Below are 7260 nucleotides of genomic sequence, written 5' to 3' on the forward strand. Positions count from 1 at the left end.
GGGGGGGCAGGGGGGGGTGGTGGGGGGGGGGGGGGGGGATCCAATCAGAACTTAGTGTGGAGAGATCAGGAGCCAAGATAAACCCATACTCCGAGCCCCCAAAACTGCAATCTCCTCTTAAGCTGGAGAGTGGCAGCTGGCAGAACAGCTGGTGAATAGGATTAATGTCAGAAGAATGAAATAAAACTCAACATATGTCCGAGCCTGAGGTGTTTGGACTGCGCATGATTGTGCCCCGATGGATGCCATGTGTGCAGCTGGAAGGAGCTGCGCTGGAGCTCGGCTGAGCTGCCTTCCCCACAAGGTCACTTTTAAGAAAACTAGGACCATTTAATGCTTGGATAGCAAAATTAACTTTCTCGCCTCCTCTTTAGTCTCCTCTCAGGCTGAGCGAGCCCTCAGAGGCGGCCCACCCCGACTGCTCCGCTCCAGCCTGCTGTTGCTGCTCATTACGGCTTACTCACAAAAAGAAACATCTTCAGCAAACACGGACGGGAAAAACTTAATTCAGCCAAACAACTTCGCAAATTTCCTTTCTGAAGTAAAATGTATCCCTCCGAAACGCAAAGATCATCGTCCGTATGAAAAACAACCCACACAAATGTAGACAAAAATGTTGTCTATTTCTATTTAGTCCTTTGAGAGGGTCTGCTAAAAATAATAATAATAACATTGTTGGTAAATACTCAAAAAATACTGCAATTTTTTTATGGGCTGAAAAATGAAAAACATTTTCTCAGGACTGTCTCTAATTTAAGATATACACTTTACACAAAGAAAAAAAAACTCATGTTTAGTAACTTAGTACGTCGCCATTTTGTGTCCTGTCTTGTCCCTTGTCTATTGTGTAAATCTTTTTTTGTTTGTTTATTTTATTTATATTTGTATAAGTGTATTTATTTTCTAATCTGCAACCAAAATAAATTCCTCATCCATTCCTGCAACAATATGATGTTGAGATTTTTTTTGTACCAAACTATAATGAATGTTTCTTTCTTTTTTTCCTGGTTTAGAAAAAATAAATAAATAATAAAAATACATAAATGCTGCATCTTATAAAATCATCTTGAAATACTGCTGACTGGATTGAGCACATGTGAAAGTACAAAATAAAAACAGATATGCGGATTTAATCTTAATTTATAAATTCCATTTCATATCGGTAATCATTAGAGCCCACACACTGTAATAAATTATAATAATTTCACACAAGAATTAAATTACTGGGTATCTTGCAGAGGAGCCATTTTTATGCTGGCTACCCTGCAATCTAACTGTCAGATATAAACCCTTCTGCTAATCAATGCTTCAAAACATTCACTTTTATTCGTCTACGTTGAATTAATAAAAATGTGTGAATAATGTCGCTTACTGTGATCATTTCGGCTCAGAGTGATTTAGTAAATTAATGGGTGCTAGGGACAAAAAGAAACTGATAAGATCCACATGAATAGATTAAAATTTGCTGTGAAGCTAACTGTCTTGAGTCGTCACTGAAACTTTATTTCATCTTATACGCCGGAGCAACTTGGACTTGCTTGATGTGTTCTCCCCACAATATATGGCGAATTTAAACGTGGTGTCAAGAAGATGATGTGCTGCTAAAATTAAAATAGAAGACACTTCAAGCATAAAAGCATTACAGCTCGGTTTATACGCATGCTTTGGGTAAAGTACTTGACAGAGTGTTTCATTTCTTGAAGTCTTAATGTTTAATGTTTAAGAAAAATATTAAAATGGCGTTAAAATTTCTGCTCTTTAGTAAACTAGGTATGTGCTAAAACTAACTAGTGTTTTACAGCCACAAGTGAACAGTTTTACAGTAATAAACAGTGCTGTATGAGTGCACGAGGGCACTAAACAGTTACAGTATAGTTAAAAGGAGGCATCTTCGTTCTTTGTAAAACTCACTTGACTAATTAAGGAAGCATATTTTCCACACTGCCACTGACATTCTTCACTTTTATGAAGCAACAATTAAAAATGTTTATGGTCCCGTGCAGCGCACTCTGTTTACCAGCATGTCAGAGTTCAGCGTTTGCGCACACGGGCCTGAAAGGTCACTATTTTTAGCCGCCAACCTCCATTCTCTCGCACACACGCTATCATGTAACTGCACACTCTCACTACTTCACAGACCACCAAAGACTGGGGGGTTCAGCCCACACTGCTGCACGCAGGAATATAATCCGCCTGTGGAGAACCACTGAACAATACAGACACAATCTATCTACTTCTGCCCATTATCAGTAGCAGGACGCTGTGAGAAGGATGTGAATTATAAAGTGGCTGAAATGTAGTGTCTTTGTCTGTTGATATTCGAGCAAGTATAATGAAGAGGTTGTAACGACATGGCGCAGTTACCAGTAACCATAGTATTTCAAAAGGTTAAGAATTTCAATTCTTCACAAGTCTGCAGCTAACACACTCAATTTACCATTGTTTCCTGCATGGTTCTGCAACAATAGCCACCATATTTTCTTTCGAATCGACCCGTTTCTTTTTCTCTCTGCTGTGGGGCTATATCCACCACAACATGCTGTGAGAGCATGGAAAACGCTGCCGTTTCACATGAAGGTAAGCTAATTTCTTCATCACCTCTCAAGAATGGGAAAAAAGTGTGTATGAGATGTAGAGACAAAAAATATATATATGGGGTGGGGGGATACACCATGCAATGCCAGACCCAGACCAGGCATCCTCAGGCAGGGCACTCTGGGATATTAAAGGAGTGAGAAAAGTGTGCCTCACCACCCAAATCACAAATTGCAGTAGATGGAATTTTACAAAAAAAGAAAAAATATATATTTTTCACAACCCACAAAACCATTAATTAGAATTAAAACTCATAACTTTAAGCTATCATTGGAACTTCATGATATGTAATGGATGACAGGGTCCTTAAACATATTAACCACTCCCAATGAGAGATAGCGTTCAGCGGATAATTACAATGATCCGAGCCGCAGCGTTCACCGAGCAATAAAACCTGTTTCTATCTGTTTTTTCTGACATCTTATCTCATCCCATGGCACCTTATTGAACAAAGAGAGAGCAAGTGAGAGAAAGAAGAAAGGAGACAGATGAGTCGTAAATGTCGTGTCCAAAACATACCGGGTGGATGTGAATTGTTCATTGTTTAATTCACTCAAAAAAACAAAACAAAAAAAATTTGTTCCAACCACTATTTCTTTCTTCTATTGAACACAAAAATATTTTTTCCTCCATAAAATGAAGGTTAATGGGGTCTAAAACAACACTGGACTAGGGCTGAGCGATATGGCCGAAAAAAATCATATCTTGGTATTTTTTTGCCTGAAATGTGATATACGGTATCTCAGTATTTTCTACATTTTCTATTTGGATTAAAAAAACATATGAATAGTTCAGAAGCAAAAGCCTCTAAGTGCCATCTGAAATTTTACCACTGAAAAATTACTATTTTTATCAGGCTCCTATGTTTAGGTTCAGTAATTTTAATTTAATGGCAAAACATAGGTCCTTTTCTATGCCATTAAGGTGAAACAAATGAACTAAATATAGGAGCTTGATAAAAATGCTCATTTTAGATGAAAATTTCAGATGGCACTTAAGAGGCTTTTGCATCTGAACTCTTCATATATATGTAAATATGTATGTACTGTATATATATATATATATACTGTATATATATATATATATATATATATATTTGTCCAATGAAACAATGTTTATATTAAAGGAAATGAAAACAAATCTAGTGAAAGTAGGCTATGCTATCCATTAAATGCAAAAAAGAAGCAAAATCACATTACCTTGCATGCGCACAGTGGCACTCTTTCACTGAAGTCTGTGAAGTTTAGCGAAGAATCGCATGCAGAAAGCTCCTGACAGCAAAATGGAAATATTTCCACGACTTTCTAACGTTTACAGATGGAGAATATACCTGTGCAATGTAAGTTATGCACTGAGGGAAAAAAGTAGTGTTGGGTTCGAGTCCACCTAAGTTGAGTCCGAGTCTTTAACCAATCGAGTCCGAGACAAGTCCGAGTCCAAAATGGGCCGAGTCCCACGAAACTCTATTATTTATTAGTATCTTAACATTGTTTTAACTTTTACAACTAGAAAAACGCAATATCCATTTAAATGTAACAAAAGAAAACCTCTATTGCATCTTGCCATTTTGATTTTTGATTTATAATTATTGTCCTGCTTTGCTTAGCAAATTTAAAGTCATGTAACAGAAGTTATGGCTGAATTGATTTATGTATTGTGACATATTTCAGAGTGAAATAGGTTTTAGAATGTGAAAAATTAAAGGGCGGGACTTTACTTTATTCATTGTTAAAGTAAATGTATAAATTCAGGAGTGGGGGTAAAGGAGTAGGTGAATGAGACCTTAAGAGCAGAAAATGCACCTTTTATCTTTATATCATTTTTATGATTTTTAATTAAATGTGAATTTTGAATAATCAAAATCAGTTTGTGTCTGCTTATTCTATTCATTAGTGTTTGAACCATTAAAGAAGAAACTGCATTTTAATTTCTGGGTTAAAAAAACTAAAAAAATGAATGAACGCCAAAGTACACGGACCCCTGCAGGGCATTTTGAATTTTTTCTTGGATGAAAATGAGGCTGTAAGGGATAAACCTAGTCTGTACAATAGCACACACTGTGTATAAAAGCCCTACATATACTTTCCATAAGTCACAGCCAACTCACACCTGTTTTATTTTTGAATGCATTTATAGTTACATTAATTACAATAAATTACATTATGTAAGGAACAAGCTAAAGCCCTTAATACTGGTCTGGAATGACGTAAGGGTGAAAAAAAATTATCAAATTTAAATTTTTTGGGTAAACCATCCCTTCAATCCGTTGGAAGAGAAAAGCGATGTAGGTGTACGTACAGGAGGGCTTGTGTTGGCTGTTGTGTCTGTGAATTTCAGGAAGGGTGGCGGTATTAGCAACTAGATGGAGCTGAAGTAGCTGGGTCTTATAAAACAAGTCTTGCTATGTGGCCTGAAATCATTAGCTGGGCACACCGGCCCGTCTGTGCCTACAGTGTGAGTTACATTGACACTATTTTGATCCCAGTCAGATGACACCAGCTCTTTTGTCCAGTTATGTGCAGTCAATGCCTGGGAACTGAACACAAGGTGGGTGGTGGTGATCTCACACTCATATAGCACAAATGCACACACGCTTTACAGGTTAAGTCCAGCTCATCTCATTCTGACCACTTTTAATCTACATAAACGGTCCTGCTTTTTCCACCGGCAGCGTTCAGCTGTGCAGTGACAGATTTAAGGCTAATTAATGGGGTGGTCCTCTTTTCTCAGGCATCAGCATTTTGCTTTTCTCATTGTGCTAATCCAAATACCTAGAGGGAAACATAAAGATGCTTGCTCATTAAAACCAATCCATTCCAGTACTGATTTACCCATGTACAGTACCACTATTCCAACAACGCTGTTAAACAAGAGTAGGACTCAACGCTGTCCTTGTCAACACTGTTGCTTGGGACAACACTTTCATCTTACCCTATTAGTAGGCGCGTTTCCATTACAGATTTGCGCAAAACTTTGGCGAAATGAAAAATATAAAATTATTGCGAAATGACGGCGTTTCCATTAACCAATGTTATGAGACTTAAACATAACCTTTTGCCTCTCGCGATAAGTCATGGCAATGGATTTTGGTTGGATTTTGGCTATAATTATTCAAAGGAGGCTTATGCGTGTATCTTTACAGAAGCAGCAAAGAGAGCCACTTCAGAAACGTGTGGCGCGGCTGGAATAAACCATAGACTGTATAAAAACATAAACACAAGCATTGAGTGGCCATAATCAGCTTCAGTGACCGTATCAGAGCTACACTGCACCGCAGTGTAAATTGTCTAAGCATTAAATGTGAGCGTAAAAACTTTTTTGCGATATCTGGGCGCTGACGCGTTTCCATTAGGCGTATTTTCAATTCGCAATTTCAATTTGCGCAATTTGAAGGGTAATGGAAACGCGCCTGCTGTCAGACTCTGTTTCTGTCTTGTGTTTTGTTCCGCATGTCCTAGTTTCTCCTTCCATGCCCATATTTGGTCATTCCTGTTTCCTGTTCCTATTATGTTTATTGATCCCAGGTGTTTCTCGTCATCCCCTCGTCATGTCTTGTGTATTTAAAGTGTTTCCGTATTTTAGTTCCTCATGCTGTCTTAAATGTTGATCCCGTTCCTACGTGTGTGTTCTTTCTTCCTTGCTGTCAATAAAGACTGTATGATTAAGATTCTCCTACGTCTCCTTCGCTCCTCGCTGCAACACAGTAGGCAACACCGTGACAGAAGACAGCACTGAAACTGAAAGTAAGCGGTGCCCCTTCTCCCTATTTTGTTTTCGTGTTTTGAAAAGTCTTTTGTTTTCCCGTTTTTGCTCTCTTCGTCGAGTATGCCAGGGAGTTCTGCAGGCTCACCATCAATTCACCATAAATTCTTTGTTCTGGCACGGGGCCGTCCCAGACACCACGGGACTAAGCTGGAGGGAAGGGATCCTCCGGTGTCTGGAGAGCGTCCAGCCCCGAGCCAGAACCAGCCCACTGGCCCCTCAGCAGACAAGCCTGCCGGCCACACCGATGTCTAGCCCACCGGCTGCTACAAAGTCTAGCCCGCCGGCCGCTCCTCAGTCAAGCCCGCCGGCCACGCAAATGTCCTCTAACCAAAGAAGGAGGATGAGGAGAAAAAGACTGTTCTCCGCCCTCATCCTAGCCCCAGAGCTCACTCCAGTGTCGGCTCCAGCCCGAGCTCGCTCCAGTGTCGGCTGCAGCCCCAGAGCTCGCTCCAGTGTCGGCTCCAGCCCCCGAATCCAGCCCACAGAGGACTCCTGTCCCCGAGTTTATCCCAGAGAGGGTTTCAGTCCCCGAGTTTAGCCGAGTGAGGGCTCCAGTCCCTGAGTTTAGCCCTGTGAGGGCTCTAGTCCCCAATTATAGCACAGAAAGGGCTCCATTCCCCATGTCCAGCCCAAGGAGGGTTCCAGTCTCCAAGCTAAGCCCAGGGAGGGCAACAGTTCCCAAGTTAAGCCTACGGAGGGCCTCTGAAACCGACATTCTCCCCAAGGTTTTTTTTGGGGGGGGTAGTAGGGGTCCATCCGTGGAGGCCAGGCTGAGTGTCAAGGCCAGGTTCCCCGAGCTCCCTGTTCCACCATGGCATCCTGAATTCTCTGATGCGCCATGGCCTCCTGAACTCCCGACTCCGCCATGGCATCCTGAATTGTCTGATCCGCCCTGGCCTC

Source organism: Sinocyclocheilus grahami, unplaced genomic scaffold, assembly GCF_001515645.1.
Source record: "Sinocyclocheilus grahami isolate Dianchi unplaced genomic scaffold, SAMN03320097.WGS_v1.1 scaffold10.1, whole genome shotgun sequence".
Taxonomy (NCBI): domain Eukaryota; kingdom Metazoa; phylum Chordata; class Actinopteri; order Cypriniformes; family Cyprinidae; genus Sinocyclocheilus; species Sinocyclocheilus grahami.